Genomic DNA, 20,754 nt, shown 5'->3' on the forward strand with positions numbered 1-20,754 from the left:
GTGTTCTCGTTGTACTCCTCAAATTCACAACACGTTATCAGCATGAGCTCCTGTCGTCTTCTCCGCTAAAGTTAGGTCCTAAAGAAACCTGGATCATTTTCATATGTTGGATGATTCAAAAATGAGTAAAGAAGATCTATGTCTAGCAGACAGTGCAACTATACATACAATACTTACAAGTAAAAAAATATTTTAACAAACAGACAATACTGGAAGCAAAAGTCAATACAATATCAGTTCTACAAACCTGATCGATGGTTTTGGAAAAGAAAATATTATTTTGCCTAGAGGAATAAAATTTACAATTGACGATGCATTGTTCTCTAGTCAATCAAGGAGAAATCTTCTAAGTTTTAAAGATATACATTGCAATGGTTATCATATTGAGACTGATAGTAAGAATAATGTGGAATATCTATATATTACATCCACCGTCCCAAATGAAAAACATATATTGGAAAAGTTGTCTGTTTTATCTTATGGATTATATTATACTCATATACGAATAATTGAAACATATGTAACACTGAACCTAAAGTTCATGAATCCAAACATATTTACAATTTTGTATGACCGATTGAGTCATCCAGGATCTATAATGATGAGAAGATTTATTGAGAATTCAAATGGACATCCATTGAAAAGCCAGCAGATTCTTCAATTTAATGAATTATCATGTAATGCTTGCTCTCAAGGAAAATTGATAATTAGACCATCACCAGCTAAAGTGGGGACTGAATCACCTGCATTTTTTTGAAAGAATTTATGGTGATATATATGGACCTATTAACCCACAAAGTGGACCACTTAGATATTTTATAGTATTAATAGATGCATCCAGTAGATGGTCACACGTATGCCTATTATCAAGTCGAAATCTTGCATTTGCAAGATTACTTGCTCAAATAATTAAATTAAGAGCATAATTTTCTAATTATACAATTAAGACCATTCTTCTTAATAATACTGGTGAATTTACATCCCAAACTTTTGATAATTATTGTATGTCAAGTGGGATAACTATTAAACATCCTATAGCTCATGGTCATACACAAAATGGTTTAGCATAATCATTTATAAAACATTTGCAATTAATTAGAAGACCATTATTTATGAGAGCTAAGCTTCCTTCATCTGTACGAGGATATGCTCTTTTGCATGCAGCATCACTTGTACACATTAGGTCAATAGCTTATCTTAAGTACTCGCCATTAAAATTAGCTTATGGTCATGAGCCAAATATTTTCCATCTGAGAATTTTTGTATGTGTGGTATATGTTCCAATTTATCCACCATAACGCACTAAGGTGGGTCTTCAAAGGAGGTTAGGAATTGTTGGATATGATTCCCCATCAATTATTACATATCTTGAATCCCTGACGGGTGATGTATTTACTGCATGATTTGCTGATTGTCATTTTAATGAGACAAAATTTTCAAATGAGACAAATTTTCCAACTTTAGGGGGAGGAATTAAGAAATTGGAAAAAGAAATTACATGGAATGCATCGGTATTGTCTCATTTAGATACCCATACAGATCATTGTGAACTTAAAGTTCAGAAAATAATCATTAGCAAAATATAGCAAATCAATTACCAGATGCATTTATAGATGCAAAGAAAATAACTAAGTCAAATATATCAACTGCAAATATTCAATCAAAAATTGATATCCCAATACAAGAAGTTGTCATTAATGAGTCTGGAACATGCTAGAAGCGTGGTAGACCAGTGGGTTCCAAAGATAAAAATCTTAAAAAACAAAAAATAATTAATAGTGAAAAAAACTTGGTTGAGGATGTAAATACACATGAAGAAATCCTCGACATGACTAGTGAGGAAGGTGAAATACCTAAAGATAATAATGAGATTTCAATAAACTATGTCATGACAGGAAAAAGATGGAATCGAACTAATGTAATTATGACAAAATTTTTGCATATAATGTTGCTCTTGATATTATATATGAAAATGAGGATCCTAAACCGAAATTTGTTGAAGAATGTCGACATAGAAAAGATCGACTTCAGTGAAAAGAAGCAATCGAGGTAGAATTAAACTCGCTTTCAAAACTTCAGATTTTTGGACAATAGTCCGAACACCAGAAGATGTTAAACCTGTGGGATACAAATGGGTATTTGTGAGGAAAAGAAATGAAAATAATGAGATCACAAGATATAAAGCAAGACTAGTTGCACAAGGTTTTTCACAAAGGCCTGGTATTGTTATGAGGAGACGTATTTTCTGGTGGTGGATGTAATTACATTTGGATGTAATTACATTAAGATATTTAATTGGTTTGACTATGTATGAAAGTCGGATATGCATCTTATAGACGTAGTCACAACATATTTATATGGATCTCTTCATAATGATATTTATATAAGAATCCCAGAAGGATGTAAGGTACCTGAAACATATACATCAAATTCTCGAGAATGGTATTCAATAAAGTTACATAGATCACTATATGGATTAAAACAATCAGGACGGATGTGCTACAATTACCTGAGTGGATATTTATTGAAAGAAGGATATCAAAATAATCCTTCTGTATTTTTATAAAAAAAAAAAATCACAATCAGGATTTGCTTTTATAACTGTATATCTTGATGACTTGAATATAATTAGAACTCTTGAAGATCTTTCTGATAAGCACCCGCGATGCTTGTTGGATGCAAAGCTAGAGGTCATTCTAGGATCATTGCAAACACTCACAAAGAAAGCTACTTAGATCGAACTTAGAATCTATGATGGTCACTCTTAGATCCTAAGACAACTCACTCCAGAATTAGCTTGATCAAGACTAATCCAATGAATTGATTTAAATATCAAATTTAAAGCAAGATTTGAAAGAAAAAGACAACACCAAAGGGTTGAATAAGCACAAGCTTTTTACTATTCATAATATGAGTTTTGAAGAATATTAAAAGCCATTTTATAGGCCAAATGGTCGTGGATAAACCAAGAAACTCAAAAGTCATTCAAATACAATTAATTGTAAATTGTAGAAAATAACACCTAGAAACTTGAAACTTAATTGCATACTAAATTATAAGTCAAAATGCAAAACTAGGAATGTAGAAAGTCTTCAAATTGCCTTAAATATATCCTCTAGAAGGCGGCAAAGTAGTTATGCATGTTTGACAAGGTTTGACATCACATTTTCCCATGCAGTGCATACTTGAAAGCATTTTCTTCACAAAATCTGCACACTTTTTTTTACCACCATGTCATCTTCCAAACTATAGGGCTTTTCCCTTGCCATCTTCATGTCATTCTCTTCTTTACTCATCGAATTGATATAAAACTTTGGTCTTAAAATTATTTGTCGGTTCTTGTGAATTTGCTAGTTTTTGAAGATGTAATGTGAATGCCTCTTGAATCTTCTTTGTTTTGCTTCTTGTAATTAGTCCTTTAGGTACATGCAATGGTTCAATGGTTGAATTCACATCATCCCCCCTTTCTTTAAAAGGATTTGTCCTCAAATCAAGGTCTTCATTCCCTACATCAAAAGGAGTCAAATCAGCCACATTGAATGTAGAACTTACGTTGTACTCACCTCGAAGATCCAATTTGTAGACATTATCATTGATCCGCTCTATCATTTGAAATGGACCATCTCCTCTTGGTTGAAGTTTAGACATCCTTTGATCTGGAAACCTTTCCTTTTGTAGATGAACCCAAACCCAATCACCGGGTAAAAAAAATCATTTTCTTTCTCCCTTGGTTCTTGCTATTGATAAGCTTTTGATTCTTCTTTTCAATCCTTTCTTTGACTTCTTTATGCAAATTTTTTATTTATTCTACTCTTGAAACAGCTGCGTCACTAGTAAACATATTAGGTGGCAAGGGTGACAAATCTAACGGAGTTAATGGATTAAAGCCATACACAACCTCAAAAGGTGAACAATGAGTGGTGTTATGTATTGCTCTATTGTACAAGCAAACTCTACAAAAGGTAGAGTATCCTCCCAAGACTTGAGATTTTTAGACATTAATGACCTAAGCAAAGTTCCCAAGGTTCTATTAACCACCTCAGTTTGCCCATCGGTTTTTGGGTGACAAGTTGTTGAAAACAAAAGCTTAGTTCCCAATTTACCCCTCAAAACTTTCCAAAAATGACTTAGGGTGTGTTTGGTGCGTGATAAAAGTAGAAAGTTGAGTTGAGTTGAGTTGGTAATTATTATCTGGAGAGTAAATTATTTGGGAGTTAGATTGTCTGTGTTTGTTTGCAGAGTTGAGTTGAGTTGATAATTATTGTCTGCGTTTGTTGTGCAGAGTTGAGTTGAGTTAAGTTGGGGATCTGATGCAGTTTTTTATGAATGGGATTAGTTCTATTTTTTTCTGTTTGTTTTTTATTTCAGTTCTATTTTTTTCAGTTTGTTTTTTGTTTCATTCTTTTATTTTTTTTAGTTTTATGCTTTGCTATTGTTGATTAATTTTCAAATATACACGTATTTTCTCAAATCATTTATGACATAAACTAGACAATCTCAATTTTTTCTCAATTTGTAGAACATAATAGATTATTTTTCATATATTCTTTTCAAAAACTGTAATAATTCTAATTCTCTTCAATCGGTAAAATATACCAACAAAATATATTTCATCTTGCTGCTCAATTAATTGGTATATTGTATATTATATGTATATATATTGAATGTATGTATATATATTGAAGGTAATTATCCCAATTACTAATTGGTATATTGTATGTATATATATTGAATCTTGCTAACTTAACATTATTATTTCACATATCATACAATTTATTTTTATATAATATGGATAGTATATTTGTAATTGAAATTGTACATAGGATAATTACCTTTCATTTGATTATGATGGTGAGAATGTAATGTAGTACAGTAACATTTTTCATAAGATCACAAAAATAATATGAACTGACCAAATATGTGGCCATTTCCAAAAAAAATTCACAAAATATATGTTCTTTTTGATACTTATAATATCCGTGTCATAATATAAACACAAAAATTGCATGTCATGACGTATGCAAAAGTTATCATTCTTTTCGACATGATAGTCCATTGTCCATTTGCTGTTATCCAAAAGAACTATAAATAAAATACAGGGGTGTGATCAGTCTACATGTTTCTTCCTAATAGACGGAGGCAGTACCTCTTCCGTGCATGTTCTGGTACTACAAGGAAGCAATCTGTCTTTTGAATGTCTATGACAAGGAGGTCAATAAGGGTGACCTGATCATCCTCATCCAAGCCATCAATGTTGTATATGGAATTTACTACTTCCTTCTGACACCCAAACTCCAGCTCATACTTCTCCTTTTGCTACGATACAAGTCTACCCATGTGTGTGTTCTGCATTTCAACAGTCGATCTCATGATGTCGACCATTTCAGCTTGGAATGATGACCTCATCTTCTTGCTACCTCAAGATGACTCGGCAGGTACACTCGTTCTGCCTGTAGATTGCTCTGCTGGCTCTTCATCTATTCCATCTTGATTTAATGGTGATTCTGTCTGGCGAACCTTAGGTGTGTGACAGTCCTGTGATCCAAGTCGAATCTCATTTTCAAACTCTCTGAATGCATTCGTCGCTATCACGTATGGGTCCTCATTTGATTGTCCTACTACTCTGTCTTTCTCAAATACAGTGGAGAGGTCCTCATAATGTGGGAATGGCTTGTTCCACATTCCTTTCATATTGGGATGACTCTGCATTGATACACATACACATTATTAATATTTATATTATAACATGTACCCGCAAATTTTTTTTTCTAGAATCTTACCCGAACCCAAAGATAAAAAATCTCCCTCTCGAGCTGGACACATTTGAACTCCTCTTTCCAGCAGAACCCCGACTGACTTAACATCTCTAATACTGCGTTGTATTGTTTCTTCAGACTCCTCATCTTGCACTCAATGGTGTTCTGATTCAGTGCGCACCCGAGCACTTTCTCATACAGAATTCACTCCAAGTGTTGTAGGTATCCTGGTCGAAACGTCCCATTATCGGACCTCCAACCGGTCTCCACCAAATACAATAGGGCTTCCACCAACTTAGTTTCCTCACCTTCGACCATACGTGTTTAGACCTCTTATCATTACCTGTCATTATGTTGCATGCATACGTTTGTTGAATGAAAAGATGCTATAAATTAAACACACGCACAAATGAAGGATAAACTGCTGAAATTATATGTTCCAATTTAACTTGTTCACACAGAGTCTTGGCACAAAACATTTTCACAACATACTTGAAATGTTCCATAATTAAATTCCATTCAGTAGTAAAAGAAAAGTAAGCAATGAACATTGAATAATCAGGCTCTTTGCCATTGAGTAAACATTTCGACCGCTAAGTCATTCCTGGACTTGGTCCATTCCTCCGATGATTCAACAAATTCGATATAATCCCCATCAAGACCAACTGATGCAGAATTCTCCTCATCGGGCACGTCAAGCATTGCACCGATTCCCATCTCCCTTGTGATCAAGTTGTGAATAAGGCAACATGCAGTTATTGTTCGACATTGGACTTGTATTGGGTAGAATGATTTTCCCCTAAGAATAGCCCACCGCCCCTTTAGCACCCAAACGCTCGCTCGATAACATTCCTTGCTAAAGAATGTTTCATGTTGAAAAATTCTCTTGCAGTTGTCAGTGTGTTTCCTGCTCCACGCAAATCGGAGAAATGGTATCGTTCCCCTCTGTACGACATCAATAATCCTTCAGCGTTGGGGTATCCAGCATCACATAGGTAATAGTATCCTGTACACGTTTCGAAATGTCATGCACATGTGTTGTGGCATGTACGCATATTTAAATAATGTATAAGGTTATTATAATACCCTTTGGAACCCTCAATCTATATGGTCGCGAAACCACATCCCTAAGAACCCTTGAATCGGCTGCAGACTCTTCCCACCCTGGCAAAACGAAGACGAACTCCCCATTTTGATCACACACCGCAAGAACATTTGTGGCAATCTCTCCCTTTCTCTTCCTATATCGAGGTCGATCGACAACACTAATATTCACTTTAATGTATGTGTCGTCTAGTGCACCTAGATAATTCTATTTCTCTCAAGTGATCAGAATGAATTAAAAAAAATCTATCGTTGCATGCATATTTATGACGTATTCATATAAAAAACTGAGTACATTTTGTACCTGAAACCACTTCCATCTTCCATCGGTGCATGTATTTGTGATCGGTTCTGGGTTTCTTAACAAAACAGTGTGAAGTTGTAAGACTGCCCTAAGAACTGCGTTGAAATATCTCGAAACTGTCTCATCAGACCTCGAAAAGTTTCTATGTACCACTCGATTCTTGATATCGTGTGCAAGAATGTGTAGGAATATCACAACCATCTCTTCGATGACCATACATCTTGTTGGTTCCAAACAACTTATCGACTGTAGAATATTACATAGAATCATAAAGGTACGTCTATCCATTCGTGTGCTTTCACAACATGCCAAGCCACTCTCGTAAATGAGGCGAAAGAAGGTCAACTGTCTAATGCAGTGCCTAGCATATGTCGGTTGTCTCTCTATCCTTCGGTAGTTGTTCAATAACGTGGTTAGTGTTATGAACAACTGTATTTGAGAGTGCAAAATAATTCTCATGATCGAAAAGAGGTTTTCAACAGTATCCATCTTTATAGGGAAAGGGATACACAAGTTGTTCCTAAAAGGATAAGGTACTTGGCGGATTATGTTTCATGATTAAGAAAGAATAGCAAATGATGTCAAGCATCGGTACTGGGTATATTGGGTTATAATTTAGATTTATGGTGTTATTTCCCAATGTACCTATAATAATCTAAAAATACATGTTTTCAAGGGCTTAATGGGTTTTTTTTCCCCTAAGGATAGGGTTAAGGGTATTTTAGTTAAGTCTTTTTAAGGGCTTAATGGGATTTTTTTTTCCTCTCTTTCTTATTCTTCTTATTTTTTTTTCCTAGATTGGTTTATGAACAATTTGTATCAGCTTCTAAAAACATTGTTGTCATACTCCTAGTTCTTAGGACAACAAATTTTCACCGAAAGATGTGTTAAAACGATGTATATAGAAAGAAATCTGCATTTTTCCATACTTTCAAAACTTGGTGAACCGATTGTATGAATATTGGTACAATATTTTTTTAATTCTTATGTCACTAATTAGAAACTATATTTTTCAAAAATTAAACATTGGTTATAATATTAATACCATCGTTTTATTACAGTTACATAATTTCAAAAAAAATTCAATTTTGATTGTGAAACGATAGTAAGACGTACTAAAATTAATCCTGAAACTAGCTTGATAATAACACACAAAAATGTATAGAATATGTTCTTATTGAAGCTGAAAAAAAAAAAGAATTGAAATGAACATATTATTAGATAAAAAAAATTACATAACAGTACTATTTCACCAATAATTCATCAAAAATTTGAGAAGTATCAGATTAAAAAATATAATGTCGCCAACAATTAATAAAAAATTTGTGAACTAATATTCCAAAAAAATGTGACTAACAATTAACAAATAACATATTTTCATAAAAAAAAAAAAAAAAAAAAAAAAAAAAAAGTCCCCAACTTCAGTAAAAAAAAAGGAGATACTCTAAACGTCAAAATAACAAACCTCCTCAAACTAATTAGGAATGATTTGTGCAACTAGTTTGGACCCTACAAGAAACACAAAATAATGATAGTTAGATTAGAAATAAAATAAAATAAATTGAACTAAGGAGTAATCAACAAAAAATAAATTGAACTAAAGAGTAACCTACAAAAGCATACATTTTTTTAAGGTTTAGCATCAACACACTATATCAAAGAAAGACAGTGGAGAGAGAAAGATAGTGGAAAAATATAAAAAGTATGAGTGGAGAAGTCGTCTATAAATAGAAGAGGGAGAAAGAAGTGATTGTTGGAGAGAGTTGGGTGCATTTAACTGCACCTAACCTCATTAATTAAAGAGTGAAATTAATTAAAATAAATGTCAGTTGAAAGTAAGTAGCAGTCATAGTAAAGTCAGGGTGGTTCAGCCAGAGTAAAGTCAAGGTGGTTCAGCCAGAATAAAGTCAAGTAAATACAAATACTAAAAAAACAATGAACCAAATATGACAAATATGACAGTAGAATGAACCAAATCAATGAACCAAATATGACAGTAGAATGAACCAACAAAAATGACAGTAGAATGAATTTGAACATAACATAAGATAAGATCGGTCCTTGGAAGAAATCCAACAAAAACAATGAACCAAATCATCATATCAAATTTTTGTAAAACTAAAAAGTAAACTATGAACCGAAAAAAAATATTTATATAATATAACAAAAAAACTATATTAAATTGGCTACCAAATTTGAAATGAAAATCATATTAGGATGTATAAAGAAAAAATACATGTAAACAAAGGACAAGATAAATATGAAAACATGAGGGAAGAAATCAAAAAATAGAACAAAAATCCGAAAAAAAAAATAGTAGCAGAAAGAAAATGGAAGAAGATAAGAAACCGAACAGCAGGGAATGGCGTAAAAAAACACCCGAACGGCGAATCCAAACTGATCTGGGCGAATCCTCTAAACTGATCTGAGCGAAACCTTAACACCCGAATGGCGAATCCAAACTGATCTGGGCAAATCCAAAGGTTTGACGATAAAAAAAAAAAAAAAAAAAAAAAAAAAAAAAAGAAAAAGAATCAAATCTGGATCTAAACAACAAAGATGAGGGAAGAGAGAAAGAAATGAAAATAGAAACCAAAGGTTTAAAAAAAAAATTAGACCTGGATCCAAACGACAAAGATGAGGAAAGAGAAAAAAAAATGAAAATATATTGATTTTTAAGGTTAGTTTTGAGTGGGTAAAAAAGGGAGTTTTAAGTGGGTAAAAAAGGGTCTTAATAACCCATAGGTTTTCTTTATGGGTTTAACAAACATGGGTAATAAATACCCACCCAACCCAACAACTCATACCCATTTATCAAACACCTCCTTAAAAATTTTGCATCTCTATCACTAACAATGATCTTAGGAATTTCATGTAATCTAACCACGTCCCTAAAGAAAAGATTAGCTATATTAATAGCATCATCTGTTTTATTACATGGCATGAAATGTGTCATTTTACTAAACCTATCAACTACCACAAAAATGCTATCATGATGTCTCCTAGTCTTTGGTAGTCCTAAAATAAAATCCATGCTAATGTCAACCCAAGGTTCACTAGAAACATCTAAAGGTGTATAAAGACCATGTGGTTGTGTCTTAGACTTAGCCTCCTTACATTTGAAACATTGTTTGCACACTTTATTCACATCCTTTCTCATTTTCAACCAATAAAAATGTTCAGCCAACATGTTATATGTTTTAAATTCCCCAAAATGCCCCATTAATCCTCCCCCAGGAGCTTCCTTCACAAGCAACTCTCGAATGGAACACTTAGGAATACAATTTTTTCCTTTCCTAAAAAGCATTTCATCAAACACAATATAATCATGCACGTTTTTCCCTTCTAAACATTGAATATACACATCATGAAATTCAGATGTCTCTACTTTGTACAAATCAATCATGTGTTTAAAACCAAGAATTTTTGCACTAAGGGAAGAAAATAATGCATACCTTCTTGATAATGCATCAACCACCACATTATCCTTACCTTTCTTGTGATGAATGACATATGGAAATGTCTCAATGAACTCTACCCATTTGCATGCCTCTTGTTCAACTTTTTTTGGCTTTTGAGGTACTTCAAGCTTTCATGATTCGTGTGGATGACAAACTCTTTTGGCCACAAGTAATGTTGCCAAACTTGCAAAGCCCTTACAAGTGCATGTAATTCCTTATCATATGTGGGGTAGCTAAGTTGTGCTCCATTTAGCTTCTCACTAAAGAACATGATTGGCCTTTTTTCTTGCATCAAAACAGCTCCAATCCCTATCCCACTTGCATCACATTCAATTTCAAAAGATTAGTCAAAGTTAGGTAAAGCAAGGCAAGGTGCATAGTCAATTTATCTTTCAATTCATGAATGCATTTTCTTGCTTTTCTTTCCATTCAAATTTCACATTGCTACTGAAATCCTTAATAAACCTTCTATAAAAACTAGCCAAACCAGATCTCACCTTGGTTGCATTGGTGGGTGTTGGCCACTCTCGAATAGCCTTGACCTTTTCTTCATCAACTTTCACCCCATCCTTTCCAACAATGAATCCTAAGAAATTGACTTGGTCTAGACAAAAACTACACTTTTTGAAATTGGTATAAAGCTTTTCTTCTTTAAGTTTAAGCAAAATTATCTTGACATGCAACATATGTTCATTCAAATTTTTAGAGTAAACAAGAATATCATCAAAGTATACCACAAAAAATTTTCCACTATATTCTCTCAAATATGATTCATTAGCCTCATAAATGTACTTGGTGCATTGGTAAGACCAAATGGCATAACAAGCCACTCATAAAGACCAAATTTTGTTTTGAAAGTTGTTTTCCACTCATCTCCCACATGCATTTGAATTTGATGGTAACCACTTTTAAGATCAATTTTTGAAAACAAGTCTGCACCATGTAATTCATCTAGCATGTCATCCAATCTAGGAATAGGATGTCGATACTTTACCATTATTTTGTTGATGGCTCGACAATCAACACACATCCTCCATGTTCTATCTTTCTTGGGTACTAAAATGATTAGAACCGAACAAGGACTCATGCTTTCTCGAACATAACCTTTATCCATGAGTTCTTCTACTTGCCTTTGGATTTCCTTGGCCTCAATTGGATTGTTCCTGTAGGCTGCCATATTTGGAAGCGTTGCCCCGGGTATGAAGTCAATTTTGTGCTCAATTCCTCTTAAAGGAGGTAAACCCGTAGGCGCATCTTCATTTGGAAACATGTCATTAAATTCCTGCAAAAGAGATTTAAATGCACTGGGCAAACCATCATTAAAGTTAGGTTCAATTACTAAACACATTCCTTTGCACATAAGTACAAAGTTTAGTGCTTCGAATGAAAACATATTCCTCTCTTCCCCCCTTCTCATAACCAAATTCACACTCTTTCTTTTTCCTCAAAATCACTCTTTTTTCTCTCTTGGTTTTCACTCACCTTTTGCCCCTCACTTTTCTCCTTTTTTTCCGCTCTTCTCCTTTAAATTACTTTCTTCTCGCCTCTCTTGATCCTCAAATTATTTTCTTTTCTTTTCTAATTTCACTTGATCACATTATACTTCATATGGAGATAATGGAAGCAAAGTAAACTTCTTCCCATTCCAAGTAAATGTGTACTTGTTCAACAAACCATCATATATGATTTCTCTATCATATTGCCAAGGTCGGCCCAGTAACATATCACTCTCATGCATAGGTACTACATCGCAAAGAACCTCATCCTTATATCTTCTCAAAGTATAAGAAATAAGAACTTGGGAGTTTACCTTCAATTCTCCTTTATTTGTTAACCATTGAAGTTTATATAGTTTTGGATGTGGACGAGTAGTGAGCTGCAATCTTTTTACAAGAAAACTACTTACTACATTTGTACAACTCCCACTATCAATCACCAAGCTACATGAGGTTCCTTCAATCAAGCACCTTGTGTGAAATAAGCTCTCCCTTTGATCTTCAACCTTCTCCTCCTTGATTTTCACATTAAGTACTCTTCTTGCAACTAAGGATATGGAGTTACCTTCTTCAATGTATTCATCATCAAAGGCTTCGGATTCTTCCTCAAGGCTGCCACCTTGTTCATCACATTCATCTTCTGAATCAATAATTCCATTTGTTATGACCATGACTTTTTTATTGACACAATCTTTGCTCATATGCCCAAATCCTTTGCACTTCCAACATTGAATGGAGCTAGATTTCTCTCTTTCCTCTTCTGAAGCTTCATTCCTTTTAGTATAGGTGCTTCCGACTTCCACTCTTTTAGGAGCCACAAACTTCCCTTTTGCTTCACCCTTATTCACAAAACTATCATTGTTCCAAACATTAGAATTTGAAAAGGTATTAGCTTTAGAATTATACCTCTTTGAATGTTCCTTTTCTTCTCTCAATTGTTCTTCAATTTTGATTGCATAATGATACATATCTTCCAAGTATAGTTGTTGATATCTATCAACGATATGAGCAATTTCTCGATTTAAACCTCCAAGGAATCTAGACATGGTGTCTTCTTCTTCTTCTCGAATATTTGCTCTTTCTATCAAAGTTTCCATCTCTTGATAATATTCAGCTACACTTTTTGTTCCTTGCCTCAAAACTTGCAATTTAGTTCTCAAATCTCTTTCATAATGTTTTGGAACATACCTCTTTCTCATGGCTTCTTTAAGTTCTTCCTAAGTTTCAATGGGATTGTCACACCCCGCACCAGATTATCCTCCTAACCTAGACGGAATAGTGACTGCAGCAGTTACCAACTTTTTTGCTGGCACTTACTGCCTATTTTACCTGTTAAAGATTGCTCAAAACCCTGAATACATACAAATGAACTCAGAACTTAACACATTTATATTACAGGGTTTCACATCATTATTCATACATGAATATTACAACTTAGTGAGCCCCATCTAGAATACTAGTCACTAGTCAGACACATGTGTACTAACTAACACCGATCTTCAATTACGCTTCCTTTAACCTGTTTCTTTGAGTGGCAGAGCAGCAACAGAAAAGTTTTCTAGGAACTGACCGCTACCTGGAAAGGAAAACATTTGAAAATGTGAGCTAGAAGCCCAGTGAGTGACTTAATAAAACGTAAAACTCATGCTTAAACTGAAAGCTTGAAAACATAATACTGGAACTTAAAATACACCAAGAAAACGTGTACATAAAACCTTTTAAACCATTGTATCTGCATCCTGAATCTTAGTTGAGAATGAATATTCACTGCTCTAATTCCCAACGTCAAGCCATGGCCAGATGAGACCTCTACTTCGACCTGTTCATGTTAAACTATGGCTAGAAGAGATTTCTACGTCGATCTCTTTAAATATACTGATGGCATCTCAAGCAACATCTTTAAAACATAAACGTTGTTAACAACTCTTAAACATCAATAATCATCATTATTCCCTAGTTGAGAACGAGCATACACTGCTCTAGCTCCCAACGTCTATTATCGGCCAAGAGACCCATACCTCGACCTCTCATTCAGACCTACCTACATACACATGGAGTTTGCTATATACCGTCAACACCTTAGGTACATTTATTCAGATACCTACTCTACCTTCAGTATCCCTATTCATTATGTTTAGAAATACCAACGCATGTACCTTGGCAACCTTAGGTATTTAAAACATAGTTCATCAAGCTTCATTCAACCTTAGCTTTAACCATAACGCATGCTCCATACTTTGTGAAATAAGTTGGCTTAAAACATATTGAACTAGCTTGTAAAACCACTAGTACGCGTTAGACATGGAAAACATACTTGAGAAAACTCATACATTAGTAAACATCATGCATTGATAAACATTCATAAGCATTAGCAATTCCAAACTATCCTTCTAGTCTATGAGAAGATACAACTGTCTTTATCCTTAGTTGAGAGTGAACTACTAAATCTAACCCTCAATGTCAACCTTAGTTGGGGAGAACTCTTTTGCTCAATCCCTCGATGTCATATTACCTACGTGTACGTGGTTATAACTGAGTACCGTTGTACCTTATGTACCTGACTAGGATACCTTTTCATTGTCCTTTAGTATCCTCAGGTACTTGACTAGGATACCTTCTCATTGTCCTTCAGTATCCTTAGGTACTTCTGCTCAGATACCTTCTCAAATGTCCTTCAGTATCGAGATGTTAAGAAACCTTCTCAACGTTCTTCGATATCAAATTGGTCGGATACCTTCTCAAAAGTCCTTCGGTATCAAATTGGCCAGGTACCTTCTCAAGTGTCCTTCGGTACCTAATTAGTGAGATACTTTCTCAACGTCCTTCGGTATCAATTATGTATTTTATAACAACAAATTAAGTTCTATAGCCTAGTATTACACAAGAGCTATTCCATTGTCACTCATTTACACAAGAATTCGTCCTCCCGTAACCTTCCTTTAGAAAGCATATATCAAATCAGAACATAGCTTTTGTAACGGTTACACAACATACCTTGGCCTGTGTTACACACATACAATCCGGGAGATATGCACTAAATTATTCTTCAACAATTTGTTACTTGAAGAAATGTAAATACATTGTTAATGTCATTGTGCTTTACTTGATCATATACGTGTGAATATTAAAAAACTTAAAGTTTACTTAGTCACTCACAGTTCGTTGGCCTCTTAACGTGTTATACACCTCTCCTAGCTCTTCTTTGCCTGAAAGAACATAATCCCCAGTTAAACTACTTAGAATTCTTAGCAAAATGCCTCAAATAGTTCATTTACTAATGGAACTTTTATCAACAAAAACAGTATTTCTAGCGAGAAAATCATCATGAGCGAGATCACCCACATGAGCGAGACCACCCTTATGAGTGAGATTTACCATTCCCAGCGAGATTTAGCGTAAACCAGCGAGATTCAGTGCAAAACCAGCGAGATTCAGTGCAAACCAGCGAGATTTCTGTCCCTAGCGAGATCCACCTCTCGCTCTTGCTCTCGCTCTCGCTTCCTCTTGCTCTCTCTCGCTCACTCTCGCTCTTGAGCTGCCTGCTTAATCTTCCTAAGCAGTTGTCTGCTTATGCCCAGATCCTCTGTTATAACTTCAAAAATTCATAACTCAAAATCCAGCCCTCTTTTGAAGAAACTTCCTTCTACAAACATGTTTAGAATTGAGTTAGAAACATTACCTTAAAATTTTAGCTCAAAATGCCTCGTCATTTAATCTAGAGATTAAAAAATTTATCATTGGTCCAAATTCAAGCAGTTGCCTGCTTGTTCAACAATTCCCAGTTCAACCTTCAAAATTATATAACTCGACTTCCACACTTCATCTTAAAAAGTTTCATTCTACAAAATTGTTTATAACTACAATATTACCTCAAAATTTTAGCTCAAAACGCTTTGTAATTCGTCCTGGAGCTTCAATTCTTCACTGATAGCCTAGATTCACCCAAGAAACGAACCCTTCGTCTTTATTTTGCCTCTCTGGCTTTATTCCGGCGAGTTTTCCTTCCAACAGCCCAGCCACAGAAAATAGACACACAGAGCTTTCGAATACCACTAAAATTACACAAATAAATTAAGTAATCTGTCCAAACCGACCCAATGAATTCAACCTTCTTGCTTATATTACCGCCCAAAATCCAGCATGAACCCTCCTTGTGCCACCTGGCCCACTATTGGTGATGAAGGGCTAGGATTTAGCAAATTTCCTTTTGTAACTTCACTCATAATATTATTTCAGCACTACTCCTCATTAGATGACATGGTCCCATTCATATGCTTATTATGCATTCCATCTTCTATCCTTTCTGAGACATGGCATTATTTAGCTCATTAAGAGACATCACATTACTTAAAGTAATTAGGATTTGGGTTTTACAGGGATTCCCCTCTTTCCTTCTCTTGGATTTGAGATGTTAATACCAATTTCCTGCATGGTTAGTGAATTCGGAAATGGCAAGTCTCATCTTCTTATTCTCATTGAATGTGTTGCAATCAAACACATGTTCTATCTTCCTTTCCCATTCCAAGTATGCCTCCGCATCCGACGTTCCACAAAATGGTGGGATTTTGAGCTTGACTCCACTATCTCTATCTTCATGGATTCTTTCTCCTCGTCTAGGGTGCATATTATTTCTTCCTCTTCCTCTCATGTTTCCTCTTCCTCCAATTTGTCTTTCTTGTTCAACTAAGTCAATTACTCCCTCGTCTTCTTGTAAGACTCGTGCCTTTCTTTCTTACCTATCTTCCCTCATCATTTCCATCATGCCTTGAATGGCTTGAAGAATAGCCATACTAGTATCTTGTACTTGTGGTACTCCTTCACCCTGTGACATTTTAAAGTTAGTAATAAAAGGACCTCACCATACTTCTCACCAATTTCACTCAAGGACACTCATGTTTATCACTCAAGGGTAGGCTTTTGGTACTAGGTCAAAGATGTAAGGGTTGGCTTATATTTTTTATGCAATCTCACTAAAAGTTTGATAAAAACCAATTCAAAATGATCAACTCTCACAAGCTAAGACTAGAGTAACTAAACTTAGGCTAAAAATAAAACAAATCAGGATTTTTTTTTTCAAATGAATGACAAGAAACTTTCATGTGCTTTGGATCTTTGATTTCTTTTCTTCTTTTTTCTTTCTACTGCTTTTTTTCTTTTTTCTTTTTTTCTTGCTGACTTCTTTTTTTCCCTTATGCTTCAAGAGCTGATTTGAAGAAGTTTTCAAGATAAGTTGTAGTATTTCTTGTTACAAGATGTAAGCAATTGCTATGGAGAAAAAAAATTGAAATAAAGTAAAGATAACACCTCTAAAGTCGGCCAAGAACGATGAACAAATGCTTTGATACCAAATGATAAGCGCCCACGATGCTTGTTAGATGCAAAGCTAGAGGTCCTAAGATCCTTGCAAACACTCACAAAGAAAGCTACTTAGATCAAACTTAGAATCTATGATGGTCACTCTTAGATCCTAAGACAACTCAATCCAGAATTAGCTTGATCAAGACTAATCCAATGAATTGATTTAAATATCAAATCTAACGCAAGATTTGAAAGAAAAAGACAACACCAAAGGGTTGAATAAGCACAAGCTTTTTACTATTCATAATCTGAGTTTTGAAGAACATTACAAGCCATTTTATAGGCCAAATGGTCGTGGATAGACCAAGAAACTCAAAAGTCATTCAAATACAATTAATTGCAAATAGTAGAAAATAACACCTAGAAACTTGAAACTTAATTACATACTAAATTATAAGTCAAAATGCAAAACTAGGAATGTAGAAAGTCTTCAAATTGCCTTAAATATCTCATCTAGAAGGCGACAAAGTAGTTATGCACGTTTGACAAGGTTTGACATCACATTTCCCCATGCAGTGCACACTTGACAGCATTTTCTTCACAAAATCTGCACACTTTTTTTGACCACCGTGTCATCTTCTAAACTATAGGACTTTTCCCATGTCATCTTCATGTCATTCTCTTCTTGACTCATCGAACTAATATTATATAAAAATTTGGTCTCAAAATTATTTTTCGGTTCTTATGAATTTGCTAGTTTTTTAAGATGTACTGTGAATGCCTCTTGAATCTTCTTTGCCTTGCTTCTTGTAATTGGTCCTTTAGGTACATGCAATGGTTCAATGGTTACATTCACATCACTTTCAAAAGCAATAGAATATCTTAAGAAAGAATTTGAGATGAAAGATCTCGAAAAAAAAATTTGCCTTGGTTTGCAAATTGAGCATTTAGCAGATGGAATATTTATTCATCAATCAACTTGTACAGGAAAAATTTTGAAAATATTTTATATGGACAAAGCACGTCCATTAAATATTCCAATGGAAGTCTGTTCATTGGATATAAAGAAAAATATATTTCGACCTCAAGAAGATGATGACGAACTTCTTGGTTCTGAAGTATCATATCTCAATGCAATTGATGCACTTATGTATCTTGCTAATAATACAATACCAGATATTGCATTTTCAGTAAATTTATTAGCAAGATATAGTTCTTCTCCAACAAAAAGACATTGGAACGAAATCAAGTGTATACTTCGTTATCTTCGAGGAACAACTGATATGAGTTTGTTTTATTCAAATAAATTAAATTTTGATCTAGTTGGTTATGCAAATTCTGGATATTTATCTGATCCACACAAAGCTAAATCTCAAACTAGTTATTTATTCACATATGGAGGAACTGCTATATCATGGCGATCGGTGAAACAAACCATAATGGTCACTTCCTCAAATCATGTTGAAATTCTTACAACTCACGAGGCTAGTCGAGAATGTGTATGGCTAAGGTCAATGACTCAGCACATTCGTAAAACATGTGGCTTGTCTTCTAATAAAAATCCTCAAACAATATTATACGAAGACAACACAACTTGTATAGCCTAAATCAAAAGATGATATATTAAAGAAGATAGAACAAAACATATTTCACCGAAGCTTTTCTACACTCATGATCTTGAAGAAAATCGTGACATCACTGTACAATAAATTTATTTTAAGGATAATCTGACAGACTTATTTACAAAGGCATTACCAATCGCAACTTTTGAAAAATTGGTATACAACATTGGAATGCGGTGACTTATAGATCTTAAGTCATATTTTCGTGAGGGGAGCAAATATATTGTATTTTTTTAGGAGTATGTATTATATGAAATATATACTCTTTATTATATGAAATATCTCTTTTTCCTTCACTAGGGTTTTTTTCCCATTGGGTTTTTAGGTTTTAACGAGGCATATTTCATATATATATAATGGGTATCTAAAGGGGAGTATTAAAAATATTATAGAAAATAGATGCCCATTAGATGTTCATGTTTAGTGTCCGTTGATCATGTGTCATGCCCTCATTTTCCAAAGTATTATCCATGTGTCTTGTAAATACTCATTCTTAGTGTCTATGTAAACCACCTCCTACTTGCCTGCATATAAATAGCTACCTTTGGTGGATTTTGAAATATACACATTGGGCAAATTCCATATAAATTGGAGAAAGTGGAGAAATTTGAGAATTTTCTCTTTTCTTATTTTGTTAATTTATTATATTTACTTATTTATATATTATGTTTTATTTATTTTAATATTTATTTATTTTATTATTATATTATATTTTATTACCATCCATATTCCCATTGTGCTCCTCAAATTCACAACAAAAACTAAAAAGGCATAAGAAGAATTTAAAGTTACTTGTCAATGGTATGCGTAATCTTGATGAGTGACAAATCATTTTGTAGCTTTAACTCTAAAATTAATGTATGTATATGTATATATGTATATGTGTGGGTGTGAAAGTGAAAATTAAGTAAAAAAAAAAAGTTACTTTTTTTAATAGAATATCATTGAGGTTGAAAATTTATGTAAATGTTGACAGAGAAAAACCTTTCAATAGGTGTAGACTAATGCACTGCTTTTTTTTTTTTTTAATGTGCAATCTAAAACATAGTTTCCATTTGTATTTAATATTTTGAAATAGTAAAATTTTTTTTTTAGTTTTGCTCGTGTATTACCACATGCATTTGTTCGTATATTTTTTATTTTAAAAAATTAATTTTAAATGATTTGGGTGAAAAAATTAAACAAGATGTATTTAGAAACATTATATATATATTTTTTTAAAATGTTAAAATTATGTGAAAATTTATTAAATACTGAACAATAAATTTTTATTTGTCAATTTTGATTTTGAACAATAAATTTTTATTTGTCAATTTTGATTTTTTTAATCACTTAACATTTTAATAATTCAGGTTCAAATCAAAATATTTTAATAATTCATGGATGTATTTGTTCGCACGAGGTTTCCGGGGAAACTTAATTTGTGGAGTTAAACTTGAGTTGGTATTGATGTAAATGTTGACTTGATGCATTGTGGCTCAATCACTAACACTTATCCTCTGATTCTCTCTTGGCTGAATGGATGCGCTTGACTTGAAGAAGCGAAGCGCCGAACGTTCTTGAAGTAGAAGTCTTGGAAATCTTAGTGGAAAAGTCTTTATATCTTTAGGAGACTTGTGTCTTCAAGGAGTGTGCAGCTTTAGGAGTTTAGGAGTCTTCTACTTGTTGGTGAATTCTCTCTAGGTTCTTAGGAATGTAGAATTGCTCCCACAC

Source organism: Benincasa hispida, chromosome 11 (assembly GCF_027475165.1).
Source record: "Benincasa hispida cultivar pf3 chromosome 11, pf3_genome.v1.1, whole genome shotgun sequence".
Classification (NCBI taxonomy): Eukaryota; Viridiplantae; Streptophyta; class Magnoliopsida; order Cucurbitales; family Cucurbitaceae; genus Benincasa; species Benincasa hispida.